This window comes from Rhinatrema bivittatum, chromosome 4 (genome assembly GCF_901001135.1).
Source record: "Rhinatrema bivittatum chromosome 4, aRhiBiv1.1, whole genome shotgun sequence".
Classification (NCBI taxonomy): domain Eukaryota; kingdom Metazoa; phylum Chordata; class Amphibia; order Gymnophiona; family Rhinatrematidae; genus Rhinatrema; species Rhinatrema bivittatum.
In genome coordinates this window covers 274,279,333-274,305,908 of record NC_042618.1, presented here as the reverse complement: position 1 = coordinate 274,305,908, position 26,576 = coordinate 274,279,333, and the positions used below count along the sequence as shown (strand labels likewise).

Here is a 26,576-nt window from a genome sequence, read left to right as displayed (position 1 = left end):
TTGGAAGAAGGATCCAACTGAAGAAAATAGGATAAAGAATAAGCATTGATAAGTTAAATGTAAGAATTTGATAAGACAGGCTAAGAGAGAATTTGAAAAGAAGTTGGCCGTAGAGGCAAAAACTCAAACTAAAAACTTTTAAAAATATATCCGAAGTAGATAGCCTGCGAGGGAGTCAACTAGACCATTAAATGATCGAGGGGTTAAAAGTGCACTTGTGGAAGATAAGGCCCTCGCGGAGAGATTAAATTATGTCTTTGCTTCGGTGTTTACTTAAGAGGATGTTGGGGAGATACCTGTTCCGGAGAAGGTTTTCATGGGTAATGATTCAGATAAACTGAACCAAATCACGGTGAACCTAGAAGATGTGGTAGGCCTACTTGACAAACTGAAGTGTAGTAAATCACCTGGACTGGATGGTGTGCACCCCAGGGTTCTGAAGGAACTAAAAAATGAAATTTCAGATCTATTAGTAAAAATTTGTAACTTATCATTAAAATCATCCATTGTATCTGAAGACTGGAAGGTGGCTAATGTAACCCCAGTATTTAAACAGGGCTCCAGGGGAGATCTGGGAAACTACAGACCTGTTAGCCTGACTTCAGTGCCAGGAAAAATAGTGGAAAGTGTTCTAAGCATCAACATCACAGAACCTATAGAAAGCAATGGTTTAATGGAAAAATGTCAGCATGGCTTTAACCAAGGCAAGTCTTGCCTCACAAATCTGCTTCCCTTTTTTGAAGGGGTTAATAAACATGTAGATAAAGGTGAACCAGTAGATACAGTGTATTTAGATTTTCAGAAGGCAACTGACAAATGTCTTCATGAGAGGCTTCTAAAAAAGTTAAAATTCATGGGATAGGTGGTGGCAATGTCCTTTCGTGGATTACAAACTGGTTAAAAGACAGGAAACAGAGAGTAGGATTAAATGGACAATTTTCTCAGTGGAAAAGACTAAATAGTGGAGTGCCTCAAGGATCTCTACTAGGACCTATGCTTTTCAATATATTTATAAATGATCTGGAAAGGAATATGGCGATAGAGGTAATCAAATTTGCAGACGATACAAAATTATTTACAGTAGTTAAATCACAAGCAGATTGTGATACATTGCAGGAGGTCCTTGTGAGACAGTAAAATTGGGCATCAAAATGTCAGATGAAATTTAATGTGGTTAAGTGCAAGGTGACGCATATAGAGAAAAATAACCCATGCTGTAGTTATATGATGTTAGGTTCTATATTAGGAGCCACCACCCAGGAAAGAGATCTAGGCATCACAGTGGATAAATCATTGAAAACATTGGCTAAATGTGCTGCAGAAGTCAAAAAAGTAAACAGAATGCTAGGAATTATTAGGAAGGGAATGGTGAATAAAATGGAGAATGTCATAATGCTTCTGTATCACTTCATGGTGAGTCCGCACCTTGAATACTGTGTAAAATTCTGGTCGCTGCATCTCAAAAATTATATAGTTGCAATGGAGAAGGTACAGAGAAGGGCAACCAAATTGATAAAGGGGATGGAACAGCTCCCCTATGAGGAAAAACTAAAGAGTTTAGGACTGTTCAGCTTGGAAAAGAGACGGCTGAGGAGGGATATGATAGAAGTCTTTAAAATCATGAGAGGTCTAGAAGGGGTAAATATGAATCGGTTATTTACTCTTTCGGATAACAGAAAGACTAGGGGCTACTCCGTGAAGTTAGCATGTAGCACATTTAAAACTAATCGGAGAAAATTCATTTTCACTCAATGCACAATTAAACTGTGGAATTTGTTTCCGGGGATATGGTTAGTGCACTTAGTGTAGCTGGGTTTAAAAAAGGTTTGGATACGTTCTTGGAGGAGAAGTGCATTAGTTGCTATTAGTCAAGTGACTTAGAAAATAGCTCTGCTATTACTAGTATCAGTAGCATGGATATACTTAGTTTTTGGGTACTTGCCGGGTACTTGCAGCCTGGATTGGCCACTGTTGGAAACAGGATACTGGGCTTGATGGACCCTTGGTCTGACCCAGTATGGCAATTTCTTATGTTCTTCTTATGTTTCCTCCTTGCAGTGGTGTACTAAGGGGGGTTGTGGGGGGCAGCCAGGAGGAGGGTGCCAGCCAGGAGATCGGTGGCCATCAGTGGAGTCCATCCTGCTTGTGGTAGAAGAAGAGGAAATCCTCCAGGCTGTGAGTGGTGGAAGCACTGGGCAGCCACCAAGAGTGCCACGAGTCTGGAGCTGCAACTGTATAGCCTTTTCTTCTTCCCATCCTCCTCAGCCTGGAAGAGAACGTGGGAGGCCACATGGGAGGAAGAAGGAAAGGTCATGCAGTTGCGTCACGAAGCAGGAGGAAGAGCAACAGCACTGTCCCCCACCCTCCTCACCACAGATGTAGAGCCATACCAGCCCCCATGCTCCTTCCAGAAAAATGAAGAGTCCCCGTCTGTCGCAGGGGCTGAAGGAGGAAGCTGGTGCTGTGCATCTGATGGGAAGTAGGGTAGGAAGTGAGAGAGTGTTTATATCTGTGTATTAGAGCATGTCTGTGTGTGTGTATTTGGGAGTGAGAATGCATGTTTGTGTGTGAAAGAGTGAGCTGTGTGAAGGTGTGAATGTGAGAGAGAAATGGAGGGTGTGTGAATGTGTGTGCACGAGAAAGAGGGAACCTGTGTGAGGGAGAGGGGAACAAGAGATCACGGGGGGGGGGGGGGGGTAGAGGGATGGAGAAATGAATCTGGGGGGGGGGGGGGCATGCCAAAGGAATTATCTAATCTGGGTGCCAAATACTTTAGGTACGTCACTGGTACGCCTCCTTGCTGGGTTAGCAAGCTCACATCACACTTGTTTGTAGTAACAAGGGCAGAGAGCGTTGCAGAAAAGTGAATATACACAGCAGTCAATCATAATACCTAGTCAATGACTAGCTTGACAGTCTAGTTACTACTTTTGAAAATTAATTTGTCACATCCTTGGATGCAGAGGCTTCTCCTGCCCCAGATGATGCCTAAATCAGATGGATAAACAAAGAAGAGTAGATGCCAGATGTCCTTTAAAATGCTTTATTAAGATGGAGACAAATGCCGTTGTAAAAAGCCTGACTCTGGCCGAGTTTCATCCCCGTATGTGGGGCTGCCTCAGGGGCTGTATGCGGCTAACCACTGGAAAACAGTATATTGTCTTAGGTAAAATTGTCAGCCTATATTTGTGCATGTGTAGGATCGGTCTCCACGTAAAATAGCATACAGGCTGACAATTTTACCTAAGACAATATACTGTTTTCCAGTGGTTAGCCGCATACAGCCCCTGAAGCAGCCCCACATACAGGGGCGAAACTCGGCCAGAGTTGGGCTTTTTACAACGGTGTTTGTCTCCATCTTAATAAAGCATTTTAAAGGGCATCTGGCATCTACTCTTCTTTGTCTACCCTCACGGTGTTCATAGATTGCCTTCCTTGCTGTTTTCTAAATCAGATGGAAGGCACCTGAATATATAACAGACTGTTATCATGGCATTGTTAATTAATGCAATTTAATGTTTATTATATAGTACTCAAATTATAGAACTTTATAAAGTTTTTTTTTTCTCCATTTCTTTTTTTAACTTATGGGGGAAATTTCAACATCTATAAAAATTCATTACCCAGAACAACCATTGTCCCTACCCTTTTTGGATATAAGTGCTGCATTGCATATAATTATACCTTATCCTCTGGTTTCATGAAAACAGAGTTGCTTACCTGTAACAGGTGTTCTCACAGGACAGCAGGATGTTCGTTCTCACATAGGGTGACATCATCAGGATGGAGCCCAATCACGGAACACTTTTGTCAAAGTTTCTAGAGCTTTGACTGGCACCTACTGGGCATGCCCAGCAATGCACTGACCCTGCATCCAGCAAGGGTCCCCTTCAGTCTCGTCTTATAGTAAAAAGAACGTGCGAAAAATAAAATAAGAAAACGTAAATGAACCCAACTCCGTGGGCTGGCGGGTGGGTTTCATGAGGAACTAAACATCCTGCTGTCCTGTGAGAACACCTGTTATAGGTAAGCAACTCTGCTTTCTCACAGGACAAGCAGGATGGTAGTCCTCACATATGGGTGAGTACCGAGCTGGAGGATGCCCAAGCAAAGCACCAAATGCCCCCAAAAATGTGCAACAGGCACAACAACAGGGGTGGAAATTTGGTTAGGAGGGCATCCTGAACCTTGAATGGGTCGGTGGAGGATGTTGGATAGTTAAACCGAAAACAAGTTGCGTAGAACAGACTGGCCAAAGATGGAATCTTGCCTGCCAGCCTTATCTAAGCAATAATGTGCTGCGAATGTATGGAGAGAACTCTATAGTAGCAGCTTTACAAATATCAGCAAAGCGGCACCGAACGGAGGTGCGGCTACTGATGTTGCCATGGCCCTGACCGAGTGTGCTTTTACACGGTCTGTAGAGGAATGTCCTGCTCGCTGGTAGCAAAAGAAATGCAGTTCGCTAACCAGGAGGAGAGGGTCTGCTTACCCACGGATTTCCCAATTTGATGGTATCAAAAGAAACAAACAATTGAGTGGTTTTCGGCTGTGGGCAGATGTGCGGTTCCAGATAGAAAGCTAGAGCATGTATGCAGTCCAGGGAATGCAGAGCCTATTCTCTTGGGTTGGAATGGGACCTGGGAAAAAAGGTGGGTAGGATAATAGATTTGGTTAATATGAAAGTTCCGACACTATCTTCGGCAAAACGTTTGGGTGAGTGCAGAGCACTACCCTGTCATGCAGAATCTTAGTGTAGGGCGGGTAGGTAACTAATGCCTGGAATTCACTAACTCTGCAAGCAGACGTGATCGCAAGAAGAAAAACTACATTCCAGGTGAGATAGCGGAGATCACAGGACTGGAGAGGCTCAAACGGAGGTTTCATGAGCTGTCCCAAACCATATTAAAGTCCCAAGCAGGGACAGGAAGGGGTGCAGGTGGAGATTTTAAATGAGCAAGCCTCTCATGAAAACATGATACTAAGGGTTGCATTGAGATGGAGACATTTCTCTACCCTTCTGGTACGCAGACACTGCCACTAACATGCACTCTGATAGAGGACGTTTTTAGGCCTAACTCATGACAGGTGCCAGAGCTAGTCCAGGAACCTCGCAATGGAACCAAGTGAGGGGTCTATGGACATGGAAGAGCACCAGACCGTAAACCTCTTCCATTTAGAGCAATAACACCTTCTCGTTGAAGGCTTTTTGTGAAGCCACCAGTACTCAGAATACAGACCTGAAAGGTTAAAAGGTTGGGAGTATTAACCTTCAACATCCAGGCCGTCAGAGATAGAGCTTGGAGGTTGGGGTGTCGCAGATGCCCTTCGTTTTGAGTGATTAGAAGGGGATCCTTCTCCAGAAAGAAAATGTCGGCGTACTGACAGGTCCTGGGAGGAAACTACAACTGACGTGGCCACGTGGGGATCTATCAGGAATCATTAACCCCTTGTCCTGCTGGAGCTTCACGAGAGTCTTTGAAATGAGGGGAAGTGCAGGGTACGCATAAAGGAGACCACTGGCCCAGGAGAGGGCGAAGGCATCTCTTGGATGCGAGTGGTGACTGCGTATGAGAGAGCAGAAGTTGTCTACCTTGTGGTTGTGGACCAACGCAAAGAGGTCTATGGGAGGGTAACACCAACGTTGGAATATTGTGTCCGCTACCGCGGGGTTGAGAGACCATTTGTGCAGATGGAAATTGCGACTCAGCTTGTCTGCCAACACATTGTCCACTCCCGGCAAGTAGGTTGCTTTGAGGGACATCGAGCAGGAAAGGGCCCGTGCCCATGCCCATATCTGTGCAGCTTCCTGACACAGGAGGCAGGAGCCCGTTCCCCCTTGTTGTTGATGTATCACATCACAACCTGATTGTTGGTTTGAATCAGGATGGCTTTGTTTGCCGTCCTGAAAATCCTTGAAGGCATATCTGATCGCTCGTAGCTCCAGGAAATTTATTTGGCATTTGACTTCCTCTGGAGACCAGGTTCCCTGAGTCTGCAGGTTGCCCACATGTGCACCCCACCCGAGGTTGGATGCGTCTGTTAAGATAATTTGAGGATCTGGAGCCTGAAATGGAATGCCTTGAATGAGATTGGACTGGTGCATCCACCAGGCTAGTGATAGACAGAGCTGTTTGGTCACCTGGACAATGCTGGACATTGGCTGACAAGCTTGAATCCACTGGCCCTTTAAGGTCCACTGCATTACTCTCATGGCGAGGTGAGCCATCGGAGTGACATGCACCGAGGACGCCATGATACCCAGCAGTATGAGGAAATGACGAGCAGTTGAAGACACTCAAGTGTTCAGTTGATGAGCCAGACATGTGATGGTGAAAGCACGATCCTGGGGGAGGAAGGCTTTCGCCTGTACAGTGTTTAGGTCGGCCCCTATAAAGGATAGGGTTTGGGATGGAACTATCTTGGATTTGGGATAATTGATTAAAAACCCTAAGGAAATCAGGGTGTTGATAGTGAGACGCAGGGAGGTTAATATGCCCTGCTGAGTTGGAGCCCTTATCAACCAATCGTTAAGATAAAGGTAGACATGGACACCTTGATTCCTGAGGAAGGCTGCGACCACCACCAGGCACTTGGTGAATACTCGTGGAGTGGTCACCAGGCCGAATGGTAATAGACGGTACTGGAAATGACGGGGGCCGACCAGGAATCATAGATACTTGCGATGAGATGGAGTAATTGAGATGTGTGTGTAAGCGTCTTGGAAATCTAGAGAGCATAGCCAATCTCCTCTTTGTAGAAGAGGAAGTAGAGAGCCCAAGGTTAACATTTTGAATTTTTCTTTCTGCAAAAATTTGTTTAGGGCACAGAGGCCCAGTATCGGGCGTACGCCACCTGACTTTTTTGGTATTAGAAAATACTGGGAATAGAACCCTTGCCCCTGCTGAGTGAGGGGCACTGGCTCTATTGCTCGGGACTTGAGGAGGAGTGAGACCTCCTGTTCGAGCGAGAGAGAGTGGTCGATCGTTCCCCACGTCAGCCGAAGTGGAGAGTCCATTGGAACAGTCACGAAATTTAGGTGGTAATCCTGAGTGACTACTGACAGTACCCACTGGTCTGTGGTGACTGTATGCCAAGCGCCATTCCTCGAGTGCAAGTTTAATGGCCTAAAGTTCTCTGTCTTCAATTCCATAGTTGTGCTCTGCAGAAGAGAATTTCCATGAAAAGAATGAGCATGATGAAGAACATCCTTCTCTGAGTGCTGGCTCAGGATTACACCAAGTCCCAGGGTGGGTACGTCTACTTCGACTATGAAGGGGCGAGTGAGATCAGGATGGTGGAGGCAGGGTTCTTGTAGAAAAGCATCTTTCAATTTCTTGAAGGCAGCAATGGCCTCTGATGGCCAGATCTTCGTGTTAGCCCCCTTATGGGTGACAGCTGTGAGAGGGGCCGTAATCCTGGAGTAGATGGACATGAAATGCTGTTAATAGTTGGGAAAGCCTAAGAATCTTTGCAGGGCGATAGACCAATTGGTTGCAGCCAATCTTGGATGCTTTTGACCTTATCTGGGTCCATGTGGAAACCCTTGCTGGATACGATGTATCCTAGAAAAGGAAGACTTTCTTTTTCAAAATGGTACTTCTTGTTGCGACCGTCGCTGCTCGAAGTCCTCACTTTGCCCTCTTTAACTCTGTGGCGACTCCCTCCGGGTCTGATGGATGGCTGGCTGCCGCGGCGTCTCCATGCCGTCTGCCTCCGGCATGCCCAGACCGGCTCGATATTGCAGATCCGCCATGTTGCCTGAAGACCTAGGGCGCGCATGCACACTCTGATTGAAGTACCAGCAAGAGCGCGAACCTCAGGGGCGTCCCCCTGAGATGACGTCATCCGCTTCCAATATTTAAAGGTCTCTATTTCACTATCTAACTGAGTTAGCAAGGGTGGGGGATTGCTTCGGCTACACCTCCCAAGCTACTCTGCCTCCTCAGACTTACCAGAGGTACCCGCTCCTCGGGGGCCTCGCTTTTTTTCTTTCTTTCAGATTACAGATAGGAACCAGTACTCGCTCCTCGAGGGCCCATGTTCCTGGACACTCTGAAGATTCTCTACTGCTTGGAAGCTATCGCTGCTACAAACAATTGTGAGTTACCATCGCTCTCTCAGAGCTTTCCCTGGAACCAGGTACTCGCTCCTTGAGGGCCTAAACCTTTTCAGCTCCTGAGCTTCCTTGAGACCTTGTGAGTTTTGTCATCTAGTTCTGTTCATGAACTCTGCCTACTCTCTTTCTACAGTTTCTCAACAGCTCAGCCTTTCTGGATCGCTGTTCCAGTACCTGGATTGCAAACTGGCTAAAAGACAGGAAACAGAGAGTAGGATTAAATGGGCAATTTTCTCAGTGGAAGGGAGTGGACAGTGGAGTGCCTCAGGGATCTGTATTGGGACCATTACTGTTCAATATATTTATAAATGATCTGGAAAGAAATACGACAAGTGAGATAATCAAATTTGCAGATGACACAAAATTGTTCAGAGTAGTTAAATCACAAGCAGATTGTGATAAATTGCAGGAAGACCTTGTGAGACTGGAAAATTGGGCATCCAAATGGCAGATGAAATTTAATGTGGATAAGTGCAAGGTGATGCATATAGGGAAAAATAACCCATGCTATAATTACACAATGTTGGGTTCCATATTAGGTGCTACAACCCAAGAAAGAGATCTAGGTGTCATAGTGGATAACACATTGAAATCGTCGGTGCAGTGTGCTGCGGCAGTCAAAAAAGCAAACAGAATGTTGGGAATTATTAGAAAAGGAATGGTGAATAAAACGGAAAATGTCATAATTCCTCTGTATCGCTCCATGGTGAGACCGCACCTTGAATACTGTGTACAATTCTGGTTGCCGCATCTCAAAAAAGATATAATTGCGATGGAGAAGGTACAGAGAAGGGCTACCAAAATGATAAGGGGAATGGAACAACTCCCCTATGAGGAAAGACTAAAGAGGTTAGGACTTTTCAGCTTGGAGAAGAGACGACTGAGGGGGGATATGATAGAGGTATTTAAAATCATGAGAGGTCTAGGACGGGTAGATGTGAATCGGTTATTTATTCTTTCGGATAGTAGAAAGACTAGGGGGCACTCCATGAAGTTAGCATGGGGCACATTTAAAACTAATCGGAGAAAGTTCTTTTTTACTCAACGCACAATTAAACTCTGGAATTTGTTGCCGGAGAATGTGGTTAGTGCAGTTAGTATAGCTGTGTTTAAAAAAGGATTGGATAAGTTCTTGGAGGAGAAGTCCATTACCTGCTATTAAGTTCACTTAGAGAATAGCCTCTGCCATTAGCAATGGTTAAATGGAATAGTCTTGGTTTTTGGGTACTTGCCAGGTTCTTATGGCCTGGATTGGCCACTGTTGGAAACAGGATGCTGGGCTTGATGGACCCTTGGTCTGACCCAGTATGGCATTTTCTTATGTTCTTACCTAAGGGACTACAGCCCTGCCGGGCATATCAGCTCACTACTGCCACCTCTGGTGGTTTAAAAAATCTGTTTAATAAAAGAACTAATGTGTGTCTGTCTCCATACTCAAGCCTAGCCAGTGATCCCTCTCGGGATATCCTTCCAGGGCCGTGGTCATTTGCCACCGGCCCAGGGACCCACCTACTACTATATCAGATTCATTATAGATTGCTACTCCTTAGCAAGACGATATCTGAGACACTACAAGATTGCTGATTCCTCCTCCTTTTGGAGCCATTACATCATATTGCTATCTCACAGCTCTATCACAGAGATTTCCTAACAGCTTGCTACTCCTATCTGATTGCTCCTCCCATCAGATAGAGGAACATAACAGAATCCTAACAGATTGCTAACTCCTAGCATCAGATCCTGAACACTTCTCTAACTTTGCATACAATTTGTTGTCTTGCAGTCTCTGCAGTACTAGACATATGATCTGGCGATGAGAGTTGAGGTCCTTTGAAAAAATGAGAATATCATCAAAATATATAAAAACACAGACATTTAGAGGAAGTCTCTGAAGATTTAATTTAGCATGTTCTGAAATACCGCAGGTTCAATGAATAAACCAAAAGGCATTACTAGATATTCATAGTGCCCATCTCATATACTGAACGCAGTCTTCCACTCATCTCCGGACTGAATCCGAATTAAGTTGTAGGCGAGCGGAGGTCCAGCTTAGTGAACACTCTTGATCTTTGGAGGTGGTCGAATAATTCAGCAATAAGCAGTAAGGGGTACTGATCTTTCTTCGTAATCACATTTAGCCCTCTGTAGTCGATGCATGGGCTTAATGAGCCATCCTTTTTGGAGACAAAGAAGAAGTAAGCCCCAGTCAAGGAGGTAGATGGCCAAATAAAACCCAGTCAAGTTTTCCTTGATGTATTATGTCATTGCTTTGGTTTCCAGGATGGATAATGGAGGGGGTCTGGAGTTAGGTAGAGATCAATGGCATATAGCAGCCCTTTGTTCTATAAATTATGAACACTTATTTCAATACACTAACCAGGAATCTAAAAACACTAGTTAGATTAAATAGACAGAGATATCAATCTTGCAACATCAGGAAATAAAGGAGAAAAGAGAACAATGTCAGCTAGAAATCAGTCTATATTATGGCAAGCAAATTAAAAATTAAACTTCACTGGTCCCAGCACAGGTATGTGTCTCTCTGGAGAAGCACTGAACAATTATTTCTCTTCTATTTAAATTACTAGTAGTAGATCCTTGCAGGATTATGTACGCCAGAGTTTTCATCAGAATACAGCATTTGGGGGCCGGGGGCTGTGAGAGCCTACCAAGCCACGAGGTTCGCTGGCTCATTTCGCCCGCCCTTGATCCCGCCCACCTCGATGACATCAGCTTCGGGGCCGGAGGTTTATATCTGCACGCAGACCGCAGGCGTCACGCGTCAAAGGCGCGTGACTAAGGGGCCTGCCCCTTGGTGCGCCCCCTTGTGCACCCATTTTGCTCCCCCCCCCCCCTGCCCTTCCCCTCCTTCCCTCTACCTCTTCTACACCCCGCTGGAAAGAAGCCCCAGTGCCATTACTTTACCTCAGAATCTCTCCCGGAATCTCAGCTTTGTTTGCTTGCTCATAACTCTCCCTTGTCCCCTCCCTCTGCTAAAATATCCTGCCCTGTTCCGAACTCCCTGCACCATACCTTTGTATTCCTTGCTACGTCTAGCCTGTACATATCTACCCTATAGTGTATACCCACTCCCCTCTTAACTCCCACCGCTGCACTGCAATCTCTTACAATGGCAATCTTTACTATCCCTCGCATCCATCACCCTTTCACCAGACCCTTTTCCCCCCTCCTCCACAAGCCATCCCCTTTGCATAAATCCCTAATCCCTATTCTCACCTCCCCATTGACCCAACTCTTAGGCCTCACCACTTTTTCCGTAATGCTATTCAATGTGCAATCCCTCTCCAAAAAAACCCCTATCCTTAATGATCTATTAATCGACTGCAAGCCTGATATCTGTGCGGTCACTGAAACCTGGCTAAAAGATTCCGATGTCGTTCTCCTTAACCAACTCCCCACCTCTGCCTATGAAATATTCTCTATCCCAAGACTCAAGAAAAGAGGTGGTGGCCTCCTCTTTGCAGCCAAGAAATTCTTAAATCTCAAACCTGTCCACTTAGACACCCCTCTGAAACTTGAAATTGGCCTATTCAAATTCCCAGTTCTACAAGTCTGCCTAGTCTACTCTCCACCCACCTTTCTCGAATCCAACCCCTCACTGAAATCATCGCCGACAATATTAACACTGATATCCCCACTATCATTTTTGGAGACTTTAATCTCCATGTAGACTCCCTACCACTTACGTCATCATGTGAAACTTTCCTCAACTCTCTCCACGCATTAGGATTTCAACAAACCATCTCATCCCCCACTTTCAAAGTGGGCCATACCCTAGACCTGATAGTTATTAACAACCGCATTAACTTTACTAGCTCTCCTACCTGCACCCCAGTCCCCTGGTCCGACCACTTTCTTATTGAATCCCAGTTCTCCTTTAACGCCTCTTCCCACAACATTTCTTCCGAAAGTTCTACCATAACCTCCAGAAAGGTCTGTGCCAGTGACGATCTCATCTCAGCTCTATCCACTTCCTTACCTAAACTTAACTGCTCTAATCCCGAAACTGCCCTAGCCTCTTGGACCACCCTTACATTGGATATTGCCAACAAACTTTGCCCCACCTCCAAATGAGTGTTATCCCCGGCTTCTAAACATACAAACCCCTGGTAGACAGCTGAGCTAAAACAAATGAAAAATAACCTCAGACAGAAGGAGAGAATATGGCGCAAGGACCCCTCCCCACAACACACATCCAACTTCAAATCCACCCTTCGCTGCTACAGACTCACTACTCTTAAGCACAAATGGGATTTCTACACCTCCAAAATACATGACTATATGTATAATCCCAAGGCGCTTTTCTCATATGTTATGAGTCTCATCAAATCCACCCCTCCCTCTATTCCAGACTCCGAAGCCTCTACCAAATATGAAGAACTGGCAGTTTATTTCCATAGCAAAATAGCGTAGCTACTCTCCAGATTCCCCAACAATACGATCCACCCTCCACAAGGGATCGGTTCATCCTCTGCCTCCCTTGTTACCCTTAACCTTACATCCACCAAGGAAATTGAATCCATTCTAAAAAAACTTAAACCTGCCTCCCACCCCACAGATACCATCCCCACCAAAACTCTTCTGGCCATCCCAAACACCATCACCAAAGTGATAGCAGACATCATAAATTGTTCACTTTCCTCAGGCATAGTCCCCGACACTCTCAAGCAGGCAGTGGTTAAACCCCTACTCAAGAAGCCATCGCTAGACCCAAAAGATCCTGCTAACTTCCGCCCCATTTCAAACCTCCCATTCATCGCCAAAATAATGGAAAGAGTAGTCAATGCACAACTCATGGACTATCTTGAAAATTACAAGATCTTTCACACTTCACAATTCGGCTTCCGTAAACATTTTAACACGGAAACCCTCTTACTCTCTCTTTCAGACCATCTCCTCAGAAGAATGGACCAGGGGCAATGCCCTCCTCGACATCTCTGCTGCATTTGATACCATAAGCCATGATCACCTCCTCTCCCGCCTTATGGACATTGGCATTTCGGGTCTAGCACTCCTATGGTTCAAATCCTATCTATCGAACAGAAAGTTTCTGTCAAAATTGGCAATGCCATGTCCACCCCCCACTCTCTCCTGCAAGGAGTCCCACAGGGCTCCTCCCTCTCATCTACCCTCTTCAATATTTACCTTACACCACTCTGTCAGCTACTCTCAGACCTTGGACTAAAGTTCTATCTATATGCGGACGATGTCCAAATCCTCATACCAATCCACAATTCCCTTTCTGACGCTCTAAAGCACTGGGAAACCTGCCTTGTATCCATCAATTCCCTACTCACTAACCTCCACTTTGCCCTTAATATTAACAAAACAGAACTGCTATTTATATCCCACCATACTACACCCAAACCCCCCTTGGTGAATGACCCAGCCTTTAAGTCTATCACAGCGCAACTCACGGTAAGAGACCTTGGAGTCATCTTAGACCAACAATTAAGCCTGAACAAATATGTCAGTTCCATCCTCAAAGAAGGTTTCTTTAAACTAAACGTGCTAAAGAAACTAAAACCTTTATTACAGACCCACGATTTCCGCACTGTTATCCAGGCCACCCTCACTTCTAAACTGGATTATTGCAATTCACTCTTTGTGGGGCTCCCCCACTCGACCATTAAACCACTCCAAATGCTGCAAAACGCTATGGCAAGAATCATCACAAACACCCGTAAAGCCGAACATATCACCCTCATCCTCAAAGATCTTCACTGGCTCCCCATCCCCTCTCGTATCCTCTACAAAACTCTCACTATTATCCACAAATCTATATACTCTCCTGACTCCAATTGGCTTGATTTTCCTTTCAGCCCCACACACTCAAATCGATCAACCAGATCAACCAACAATGAAACCCTTCACGTGCCCCCCCTCAAATTAGCACACCTCTCCTCCACTAGGGATCGTGCCTTCTCAATTGCTGGTCCATCACGTTGGAACTCCTTGCCCTCAAATCTCCGTCTTGAGCCATGAGTCTTTAAATTCAAAAAGAAATTAAAAACATGGCTTTTTAAACAGGCCTATCCCGACTAACTTCACTGCTCATCTCTAAGAATCCGGCCACTGGACCTACTTTGATCCTATGTATATAGATCTGTGATACCACGCTGTTAAGCATATGCCTAACTCTAGATAATTATTCATGTTAATGAAAGTTTTCAGTTGCACTGTTTTTCTACCCTGGACTCTACGTGCTCCCTGATCCCACTTCTAGCCCCTGTTTTATGTATGTTCCACCTTTTGTTAGAATGTAAACCAGTATGATGTATTCACTAATACCAGTATAAAAAAAGCTTTTAAATAAATAAATAAATAAATAAATAAATATAGTGGAACTAGGTTCTTGTCAGCCTGTGATTACCCTGAGAATGGAATGCAGTCAACTTCAACTCCATGAAGTGTGGCCTTTGCCAACCTCAAGGGCAAGTATGTTCAGGGATGTGCAGGGGAAAAATATTCGTTTTCGGTTTTGGTTTGTTTTCGAAAGGTTTTTTTCCCCACAAATTTCACTTCATGGATTGCTTGATTCGTTTAATATGTGAGAAAAAAACAAATCAAGCAATAAAAAAAAAACCTGAAAAAGGTTCAAAAATCGAAAAAAGGGGCTCCCACCCACACATCCATCCATAAAAATGCTGGGAATAGTAACTTCCCCGGCCCCCACTTACCCAGTCTGCAGAGGATCCGCTGGCGAGACCTAGGCCCAGGCCGAAGTCTAGGCCTTTGTATGCTGAGGTTGCAGCAGTCTACCACACCCTCAGCCTATGCAAGGAGAATGCTTTAGCCAAATTCAGGCCTGACAACGGGTCCTGGCCCGGAGATCAAGTCCCAACTCTGAGGCCTCGGCCTAAAGCAGAGCCCGGATCCAGGCCTGACACTGTGATCTGGCCCGGAGATCGAATCCTGACGCCTCAGCCTAGGCCAGGATCTGGACCCAGGCCCAACGCCATGACCCAGGCCTGAGGTTGCGTCCTGACGCCAGGGCCTGAACCTGGAGCAAGGCCCAATGTCATAACCCTACGAGACAAGCTAGATGTAGTCTTCTATGCATGACCAGGTAAAAACCATGGCAAAGGAGTGTATTCAGTATTAGCAATCTTGTTTCATGAAAGCAGACAAGCCAAGGAAACGGTCAGATACAGTCCAATGAAAACATGCATGATACAGGAGTATCTTCACTTGTGCAGTTTTCTTATCATAAAATAGACTCCCTGAAGTTCAAGCCAGTTGTAGTTTGCTAGGCAAGTTCAGGGAAGAAGAAAATATCCACCAAGAATGAGTTTCATTTGCTGTATGATACTGAATATATTTTCCTGACTGAAAAAATAAAAATGGTAATGATAGTAAAAACAGATACTTTGTAGTGTGGAGGAAAGACAATTCCTGTTAGCAGCTTGAAAGAATACATTCCGGGGGGGGTGGGAAGCATTTTGCTGGTAGCTCGTAAAAATGAAATGAGAGATCTGGACAGGCAAAATCTAGGCAGGTATGCTGAGTCAGCTTTTCCAGATCCTATTAAACACAAAAGGTTTCCTGCATGAGAAAAGGGCAATTTTAAAATGTATTTACTCAGGTAAATTGGCTTGACTGAAAATTTTCCTCCACCATATATATCTGAAAGCATTTGTGGCATTCATAACATGTGTACTTTTACCTGCATTAAATAGCACAATTGCTTTGGGCATATATAAGTTAAGTGAAGAAAGTAGCACACATACATGACATTTTCAAAAGTATGATGTCTGTCTCCTCCTATGCTCCACCCCCTGGGGGCAGGTGCTCCCTGGGTCCGACCAGGGAGCCGTCCTACACTGCTCCAGGACAAGGGTCCACCTCCAAGCGCAACAGGTTGCCAAGGCCATGGACTCGGCGGAGTCTCCTGCCTCCAGGGCCCTATTGGGTTTGGAAGCAACAGTCCAAGAACATCGCAGAGCTTTGGAATCGCTAGCCTCTTCAGTGGAAGAGCGTCGGTCCCAGTTGTGAGATACAGCTCTTGCCAATCCCGTGGGTCTATCGGCCACTATGCTACCCAAAGCGTCCTTGGTGCTCCTTGCACCTCCTCGATACAATGGGGAACCACGCTTCTGACGTGGCTTCCTCAATCAGTGCTTCATGCAATTTGCACTGCAACCCTCCTTGTTCCTGAAGGAAACCACTAAAGTGACCTTCATCCTTTCCCGCCTAGAGGGGAAGGCCCTTGCATGGGCTTCTCCGTTGTGGGAGCGCTCCGATCCCATGCTTTTCAAGTTATCCGAGTTCGTTGCTCTCTTCAAGCAGACTTTCGAAGACCCATGCCGTCAAGCTGTAGCCAGCCATAATCTACTCCACCTCCGTCAAGGGTCTAGGACCCTCTCAGAGTATACGGTGGAATTCAGGACTCTGGCTACTGAGCTCGGGTGTCAAGAAGATTGTCTGCAAGCCATCTTCCTAGATGATCTCTCCAGCACTCTCAAAGATGAATAGGGATATGAGAATCACTTCTCATATCCCTGACAGATTACCTCATCATGGGCCTCGATAAAGGTCATGCCTACCTGCTGATACTCCTCGACCTATCGGCCGCCTTTGATACTGTTAATCACTCCCTCCTCCTAAATCAACTAGCGAACATCAGAATAACAGGCTCTGCACTTGCCTGGTTCAAATCATTCTTGGGAAACAGAGGATACAAAGTCAAAATACATAACAAAGAATCTCAGTTTTATCCTTCCACGCTAGGAGCTCTGCAGGGCTTCTCTCTTTCTCCCACGCTCTTTAACATTTATCTCCTCCCCCTATGTCAACTATTAACCAAACTGAACCTCAAATACTTTCTATACGCGGATGACGTCCAGATTGTCATCCCTATCAAAGAATCCCTCACAAAAACTATTAAAATCTGGGAAAATTGCCTTCAAAAAATTGACAAACTCCTCTCCAGTCTAAATCTAATCCTAAATTCTTCAAAAACCGAACTCCTCATAATTTCCCCCGAAAACAGTAACCTCGCCTCAAATCCACCAACTGGCTTTCAAACATCTCAAGTAAGAGACCTAGGAGCTATCATTGATAATCGGCTAAATCTAAAATCTTTTATTAATCAAACCACTAAGGACTGCTTTCATAAACTGCACGTCTTAAAAAGAATTAAACCACTTTTCCACTTCCACGACTACAGAACAGTCTTGCAATCAATAATCTTCTCTAAGTTAGATTATTGCAATTCCATTCTATTAGGTCTCCCGTCTTCCCACACTAAACCCCTTCAGATGGTTCAGAACACGGCGGCCAGAATATTGACAAACACAAGAAGAAGAGACCACATATCTCCGAATCTCAAAGACTTCAATTGGCTGCCAGTTCACTATAGAATCTTATATAAGTCCATTACCACCATCTACAAAGCTTTCCATCAACTCTCTCCGCTTAACCTCCAAATCCCATTTAAAAAACATACCTCCGCCAGACCAATCAGAGAGTCCTACAGAGATTCACTACAGGTTCCTCCTTCCAAAACCTTTCGCCATATGGCTCTCAGAGACAGGGCATTCTCCACAGCAGGACCTACTTTGTGGAACTCCATCCCACCAGAACTGAGACAGGAACCCTGCCTTCCAACATTTAGAAAAAGACTTAAAACCTGGTTATTTATGAAAGCCTTTCCAGACACCAATTGAACCTAATTTCAACTTAATTAACTCTGACCACCCAACAGGGTAATCAACAACTTTGACAACTCCTTAATTTTACAATCTCTTTTAAATTGGCAGGTTTTATTTTTTTTATTCTTTATTTTTCACTGTTAAATTACTATTGCCTTCTCACCGTTCCAAGTTGTATTATGTCCCTGTTTTATTGTAACTGCTATTTTTTCTTTTAGCACTTGTTAATGTTCTTATTATTTTCCTTTTGTCACATCTTGTTAATTGTAAACCGGCATGATGCGATTCCCATCGCGAATGCCAGTATAGAAAAAACTCAAATAAATAAATAAATAAATAAAATGAACTCTACCCGTGAGACTCCCACATTTCTAAAGGATCTAATTTCCCTCACTGGGAAGATTGATCATTGACTTCGGCAACGGCGCCTAGAAGTAAAGGCTTAAGAACATAAGAACATAAGAAAATGCCATACTGGGTCAGAGCAAGGGTCCATCAAGCCCAGCATCCTGTTTCCAACAGTGGCCAATCCAGGCCAAAAGAACCTGGTAAGTACCCAATAACTAAGTCTATTCCATGTTACCATTGCTAATGGCAGTGGCTATTCTCTAAGTGAACTTAATAGCAGGTAATGGACTTCTCCTCCAAGAACTTATCCAATCCTTTTTTAAACACAGCTATACGAACTGCACTAACCACATCCTCTGGCAACAAATTCCAGAGTTTAATTGTGCGTTGAGTAAAAAAGAACTTTCTCCAATTAGTTTTAAATGTGCCCCATGCTAACTTCATGGAGTGCCCCCTAGTCTTTCTACTATCCGAAAGAGTAAATAACCATTCACATCTACCCGTTCTAGACCTCTCATGATTTTAAACACCTCTATCATATCCCCCCTCAGTCGTCTCTTCACCAAGCTGAAAAGTCCTAACCTCTTTAGTCTTTCCTCATAGGGGAGTTGTTCCATTCCCCTTATCATTTTGGTAGCCCTTCTCTGTACCTTCTCCATCGCAATTATATCTTTTTTGAGATGCAGCGACCAGAATTGTACACAGTATTCAAGGTGCGGTCTCACCATGGAGCGATACAGAGGCATTATGACATTTTCCGTTTTATTCACCATTCCCTTTCTAATAATTCCCAACATTCTGTTTGCTTTTTTGACTGCCGCAGCACACTGAACCGACGATTTCAATGTGTTATCCACTATGACACCTAGATCTCTTTCTTGGGTTGTAGCACCTAATATGGAACCCAACATTGTGTAATTATAGCATGGGTTATTTTTCCCTATATGCATCACCTTGCACTTATCCACTTTAAATTTCATCTGCCATTTGGATGCCCAATTTTCCAGTCTCACAAGGTCTTCCTGCAATTTATCACAATCTGCTTGTGATTTAACTACTCTGAACAATTTTGTGTCATCTGCAAATTTGATTATCTCACTCGTCGTATTTCTTTCCAGATCATTTATAAATATATTGAACAGTAAGGGTCCCAATACAGATCCTTGAGGCATTCCACTGTCCACTCCCTTCCACTGAGAAAATTGCCCATTTAATCCTACTCTCTGTTTCCTGTCTTTTAGCTAGTTTGCAATCCATGAAAGGACATCGCCACCTATCCCATGACTTTTTACTTTTCCTAGAAGCCTCTCATGAGGAACTTTGTCAAACGCCTTCTGAAAATCCAAGTATATTAATTAATTAATTAATTAATTAATTAATTATTATTTTGTTATATCGACTTTCATGACAAGAATCACATCAAACCTGTTTACAATTAACAATGTGCATAAGGAAGAGAGTAACACAGTAATCAAAAATTCAAACACAGTAAACAATAGCATGGATGTGATAAAGTTACAAAAAACAGGGAGAATAAAACTTGGATCTGGAAAGGGGGGGAGATAACTGAACAGTAGAATCTTTACAGTGTAGCCAAATTGAATCATATAATATAGTTGTATAGCAAAATTGAATCTATATAATACAGTTGTGTAGCATGACAATATGGTGATGGATATGAGTGGGAAGTTGGCGGTTTCTTGTTTAAATCCAATTTTTGAATAAGAGTTTGTGCTGTTAGGTGAAGGTTTTAATCAAGGCCTGGGAATGCTTTTTTTAAAAGCCAAGTTTTCAGCCTTTTCCTGAATGTTAGTGTGCAGGGTTCCTGTCTCAAGTCAGTTGGGATAGAGTTCCATAGAGGTGGACCTGCTGATGAGAAAGCTCTGAGACTGAGAGATTTGTGTTGGTAAGTTTTGGCATGTGGTACCTGAAGTGATTCTTTGTAGGATTCCCTGATGGGTCTGGTGGATGTGTGTTTTTTAAAGGGGATTTGTAGGTTGAGCTGAGTGTGTTGATGGATGGCCTTGTAGATGGTAGTGATGGATTTGTACATGATTCTGTAGTGAATCGGTAACCAATGAAGGCCTTTGAGGATTGGGGAGATGTGGTCGATTTTCCTGGAGTTTGTAAGGATTCTGGCTGCTGTATTCTGTACCATTTGTAGGGGTTTGGTATATGAAGCTGGGAGGCCTAGTAGTAGTGAGTTGCAATAATCTAGCTTGGAGAAGATTATTGCTTGCAAAATTGTTCTAAAGTCCTGAGCGTGGAAGAGCGGCTTTATTCTTTTCAGAATATGTAATTTATGGAAGCAATCTTTGGTGGTTTGGTTAATGAATGGTTTGAGGTTAAGACGGTTGTCTAAGATGGCTCCTAGGTCTCTTACGTGAGCGGTTTGAAGGAGGGCTGGTGGCTTTGAGTATGTATTGTTGTTTTCCGGTAATATAAGCAGGTATTCCATTTTCGAAGCATTGAGAATTAGGTTTAGACTGGTAAGGAGGTGTTTGATTTCTAATAGGCAACTATCCCAGTATTCCACTGTTTTCGTGATGGATTCTTTTATAGGGATCACGATCTGAACGTCGTCTGTGAAGAGGAAGTGTTTCAGGCTTAGTTTCGAGAGTAGTTGACAGAGTGGGAGCAGGTAGACATTAAAAAGCATAGGTGAAAGCGATGAACCTTGCGGCACCCCTTGGGTGGAAGGGTGATATTGGGATTCTGTATTATGAATTTGACCTTATATCCTCTGTTCTCCAGGAAGGTTTGAACCAAGTCAGTGTTGCACCTGTCACTCCTATGTTTGCCAGCTGTTTTAGAAGGAGGTAGTGGTTGACGGTATCAAAGGCCGCCGAGAGGTCAATGAGGATTAATAAAAATGCTTGGCCTTTATCGATTCCGGAGAGGAGGAAGTCCGTGAGAGAGAGAAGTAGCGTTTCGGTGCTTGCGGCTTTGCGAAAACCATATTGGTTTGGAGACAGAATATTGTGGTCTTCTAGGTAGTTGGGTAGCTGCGTGTTCACTAGTTTTTCCATAACTTTAGCTATAAATGGGAGGTTGGAAATAGGGCAGAAGTTGTTAGGATCGCAGGCATTTAGGTTCGGTTTTTTTAGGAGGGGTTTGATTGAGGCTGTTTTTAGGTCATCTGGGTAGATACCCTGGGACAGGGAACAGTTTATGATTTCGGCTAGGGTTTTTGATATAATATCAGGGATGAGAAGAAGCATTTTGGAAGGGATTTGATCAAAAGGGTGTGATGAAGGTTTCATTTTCTTCAGCACCGATTGTATCTCTGTGATGGTGATTGGTTCGAAGGAGTTGAGCTGAATGTCTTTGTTTGGGAGAAGATATGTGCTATCGGATGTGCTAGTGTTTGGTGTCAGCTGTTTGAGGAGGTCAGCAATTATTTTGCTGAAATGTAGAGCCAGTTCGTCTGCTTTAGTCTGGGATAGTTCGGTTGGGATATCTGGAGTGATGGCTTTTGTAAGACTGGAAACGAAGGTGAATAAAGCTTTTGAGTCGAAGATGAGGTGGTGAATCTTGAGGGCATAGTAGTCTCTTTTGGTTTTCAGTGTAATGCTCTTGTATAGGTGGAGTGAGCATTTGTAATCAGAAAGTGAGGGCGGTGAAGGGGCTGTGCGCCATTTTCTTTCTTTCTGACGAAGTAGGTGTTTGAGTTTTTGCAGTTCATCATTAAACCAGGGTTGTATTTTGGATGCATTTAATGTCTGTTTTTTAGTTGTCAGAGGACATAGTGTGTTTGCTACTGATTTTGTTATTTTGGACCAGGATTGGAGGGCAGAGTTGGGCGTAGAAACATCAATGTGTGGGAGATCTGGGGCTAGAAGCTTGCTGAGGTGTTCTGAGTTGCAAGGTTTCCTGTAAAGGAAAGAAGGTCTTGAGTAGAGATTGGAGTCTGGTCGTAACAAAGAGAAGCTAGTGGAGATTAGAGAGTGATCTGACCATGGGACTTGTTTACAATCTGGTTGTTTAGTTTGTGAAATACCGGCGTTTGTAAAGAAGAGATCCAGCGTATGACCTGCTTTGTGAGTGGGTGTGTTGATTTGTTGTTTGAAACCCATCGCTGACATTGCGGTGAGGAAGGCTTCACAGTTTGTTGAAAGGGGGACTTTGTCAACATGTAAGTTGAAGTCACCTAAGATTATAGCAGGGGAGTCAAGGTTTAGGTGCAAAGCTATAATTTCGAGAATAGGAGAGGCGTTGGACTCTAGCAGGCCTGGAGGGGCATAGACTAGAAGGATTTGGAGATATTCTGATTTGAACAAACCTAATTCTAATTTGGTAGCTGCTTTGATAGGGTAGTGTGTGAATCTCAGGGATTTTTTGGCAGCTAAGAAGATACCCCCTCCTCTTTTTTTTTGTCTTGGGATAGAGAAAAAGTCATAAGTCTGTGTTGGTAGTTGGTTAATAAGGGCGATGTCAGAAGATTTGAGCCATGTTTCTGTTATGGCGCAAAAGTCTGGGGTTGTGTCCTGCAGTAGGTCGTTGAGTATTAGTGTTTTGTTGGTAAGCGAATGGGTGTTAAATAGGATGATGATGAATAGAGTGAGACCTAGAAACTGTGTGGTACGGGAAATCATGATTGGGATGAGGGATTTGTAGGTGCGTGGGCGATTGAGCATTGTTGGTTATGTGAGAGCTTGTTGTAGATATCAAGAAGCTGGCAGCGGAGGATGGTAGAACACGCCTCGTGGAAGTGGAGGGAGTGAGGGCTTTGTCTTTCAGGGATTTTGTTGGTGTAGGATTCCAGGCTAGGTCTTTTGTATCATAGGTGTAGTCCTTATGGGGAATAGAGAGTAATAGGGAAGTTCATGAGTTTTTGCTCGGTTTAGTAGAAGTTTGTTGCTAGTGCAAGGTCAGAAGCCAGCACTATTTGCTCTGAATTGGTGATGGCTTGGTAGGAGAGCTTTGGGAATTTGTGCTACCCGGCGGGGCTGCACGAAGGGGCGCACAAAGGGGCGGGCACCTTTGGCACGCGACGCCGAGAGGAGGGCCTCAATTTGTGTAGCTGGAGCGTCGCAGGAGTGTGAGGTCAGCTGTGCGACTCTGGCTTGATTGGCGGCTTCGCGGTGTGGGCTGTGCAGCGAAGAGTCCCGGCAGTGCGGTGAGTATGCAGGAGCAGCCTCGCGATCGGCGAGGGAGCCCGGGTGGGGTAGGTGAAGAGTTAAAGGGCCTTACCCTGACGGGCTTCAGCGCCGATTGCGCAGGCCCGATCTTCTGTTTCCCTGCCCGATCGTGTCTGGAGCTGGTCAGCGTGTAGAAAGGAAGCCACCGAGAGGAGGGCCTCAATTTGTGTAGCTGGAGCGTCGCAGGAGTGTGAGGTCAGCTGTGCGACTCTGGCTTGATTGGCGGCTTCGCGGTGTGGGCCGTGCAGCAAAGAGTCCCGGCAGTGCGGTGAGTATGCAGGAGCAGCCTCGCGATCGGAGAGGGAGCCCGGGTGGGGTAGGAGAAGAGTTAAAGGGCCTTACCCCGACGGGCTTCAGCGCCGATTGCGCAGGCCCGATCTTCTGTTTCCCTGCCCGATCGTGTCCGGAGCTGGTCAGCGTGTCGAAAGGAAGCCGCCGAGAGGAGGGCCTCAATTTGTGTAGCTGGAGCGTCGCAGGAGTGTGAGGTCAGCTGTGCGACTCTGGCTTGATTGGCGGCTTCGCGGTGTGGGCCGTGCAGCGATCAGCGAGGGAGCCCGGGTGGGGTAGGAGAAGAGTTGAAGGGCCTTACCCCGACGGGCTTCGGCGCCGATTGCGCAGGCCCGATCTTCTGTTTCCCTGCCCGATCGTGCGGGAGCTGGTCAGCGTGTCGAAAGCTATAATATTATATCTACCGGTTCACCTTTATCCACATGTTTATTAACTCCTTCAAAAAAATGAAGCAGATTTGTGAGGCAAGACTTGCCCTGGGTAAAGCCATGCTGACTTTGTTCCATTAAACCATGTCTTTCTATATGTTCTGTGATTTTGATGTTTAGAACACTTTCCACTATTTTTCCTGGCACTGAAGTCAGGCTAACTGGTCTGTAGTTTCCCGGATCGCCCCTGGAGCCCATTTTAAATACTGGGGTTACATTTGCTATCCTCCAGTCTTCAGGTACAATGGATGATTTTAATGATAAGTTACACATTTTTACTAATAGGTCTGAAATTTCATTTTTTAGTTCCTTCAGAACTCTGGGGTGTATACCATCCGGTCCGGGTGATTTACTACTCTTCAGTTTGTCAATCAGGCCTACCACATCTTCTAGGTTCACCGTGATTTGATTCAGTCCATCTGAATCATTACCCATGAAAACCTTCTCCATTATGGGTACCTCCCCAACATCCTCTTCAGTAAACACCGAAGCAAAGAAATCATTTAATCTTTCCGCGATGGCCTTATCTTCTCTAAGTACCCCTTTAACCCCTCGATCATCTAACGGTCCAACTGACTCCCTCATAGGCTTTCTGCTTCGGATATATTTAAAAAAGATTTTACTGTGAGTTTTTGCCTCTACAGCCAACTTCTTTTCAAATTCTCTCTTAGCCAGTCTTATCAATGTCTTACATTTAACTTGCCAATGTTTATGCTTTATCCTATTTTCTTCTGTTGGATCCTTCTTCCAATTTTTGAATGAAGATCTTTTGGCTAAAATAGCTTCTTTCACCTCCCCTTTTAACCATGCCGGTAATCGTTTTGCCTTCTTTCCACCTTTCTTAATGTGTGGAATACATCTGGACTGTGCTTCTAGAATGGTATTTTTTAACAATGACCATGCCTCTTGGACATTTTTTACTTTTGTAGCTGCTCCTTTCAGTTTTTTTCTAATAATTTTTCTCATTTTATCAAAGTTTCCCTTTTGAAAGTTTAGCACGAGAGCCTTGGATTTGCACACTGTTCCTCTTCCAGTCATTAAATCAAATTTGATCACTATTGCCAAGCGGCCCCACCACTGTTACCTCTCTCACCAAGTCCTGTGCTCCACTGAGAATTAGATCTAAAATTGCTCCCTCTCTCGTCGGTTCCTGAACCAATTGCTCCATAAATCTATCATTTATTCCATCCAGGAACGTTATCTCTCTAGCGTGACCTGTTGTGAGGCCCGGCCAAGCTCACTCGCGGCCAGACCTCCCTACCTCCTCCACACAGCTCGATCGTGATCCCCCTCGCGGCGGTCAGCAGCGCACGGGCCGCGGCGTGATGGCAGTGAGACGTCGGGGAGCAGCGTCGGGGAAGCCGCGGCTGGCTCCGCCCCTTAAGGGGGCCGCGATGCTGAATCGAGGCCGGCCCCGGAAGATGATGTCATCTGCGAGGGAGATTTAAACTCCCTCAGTGAAAGGCAGGACGCCTTCGCAACAGGTTCCTGTGGTTTGGCTGTGTTTCTGTGCTTCTCTGTGTTTCCTGGTTTGACTTCGGATTGCCTTGGACTTTGCTGCTTGCCGCCTGCCCCAACCCCTGCTTGGATTCTGGACCGTGTTGCTTGCCACCTGCCTTGACCCTTGCCTGGATTTTGGACTGTGTTGCTTGCCGCCTGCCCTGACCCTTGCCTGGTATCTGGACCGTGTTGCTTGCCGCCTGCCTTCACCCTTGCCTGGATTCTGGACTGAGCCTGCTACCGCCTGCCTTGATCCTAGCCTGGGACCCGGACTGCATACCAGTCGCCTCTCTGAGGACGCTGTGTCAAGGTCGTATTGCGGAACCTCCACCTTCCGGAGACGAGTTCGCCTGAGTACTGCTGGTGAGTGTCATCTCTCGCTCCGGTTCAAGGGTCCACTATCATAACATGACCCGATGATACATTTACCCAGTCAATATTGGGGTAATTGAAGTCTCCCATTATTACCGCACTACCAATTTGGTTAGCTTCCCTAATTTCTCTTAGCATTTCACTCAAAAAAACGCCGGGTCGCCATTTGCTTGATCATTTTGAAATAACCACGAAAATAATTAAATAACCACCCTTGAAAAAGGACTGAGGAAATTCAGTAGCAGTCCGAAACATGGTCCCGTGTCGGGTTACCAGCTTCTTGTGGATTTCAGCAAGATTGCCACGAATGTGGATGATGTGGAAAAGGGTTTAAAGATAAGTGCAGCATTTCAGCACATTATAGTTTTTACTCTTCAAGAAATTTAATTTTATGTGCAGAAAAAATTCTTTAAAAAATGCAAGTTAACATCCCAGTTGAAATCAGGACTGTAATGACCTATGATTATATATAAGGCTGAGTTTAGATATGCAAAAGCTCACACGATGAAGCCTATTATGAAGGTCATGATAATATAAGATATTATTCTTCACCAGTCATAGCGTCTGAATTTTTTGGGGATTATTCACAAATTTGTATTGGCTCTTTTGTTGTGTTATATTTGATCTCCGATACAGTTTGGCACAAAATTGGTTCATATCCTCACTTTGATAACTTTTAAGATCATTCACTGCTATACATTCTAAT

General features: G+C 44.8%; 1 protein-coding gene across 1 annotated transcript in view; it reads right to left on the bottom strand.

Annotated features, from left to right (window-relative positions):
- The window catches only part of EFCAB6 (EF-hand calcium binding domain 6), a 958,412-nt gene that overhangs the window by 408,973 nt on the left and 522,863 nt on the right, over window positions 1-26,576 (bottom strand). The gene's annotated exons all lie outside the window — the stretch shown is intronic.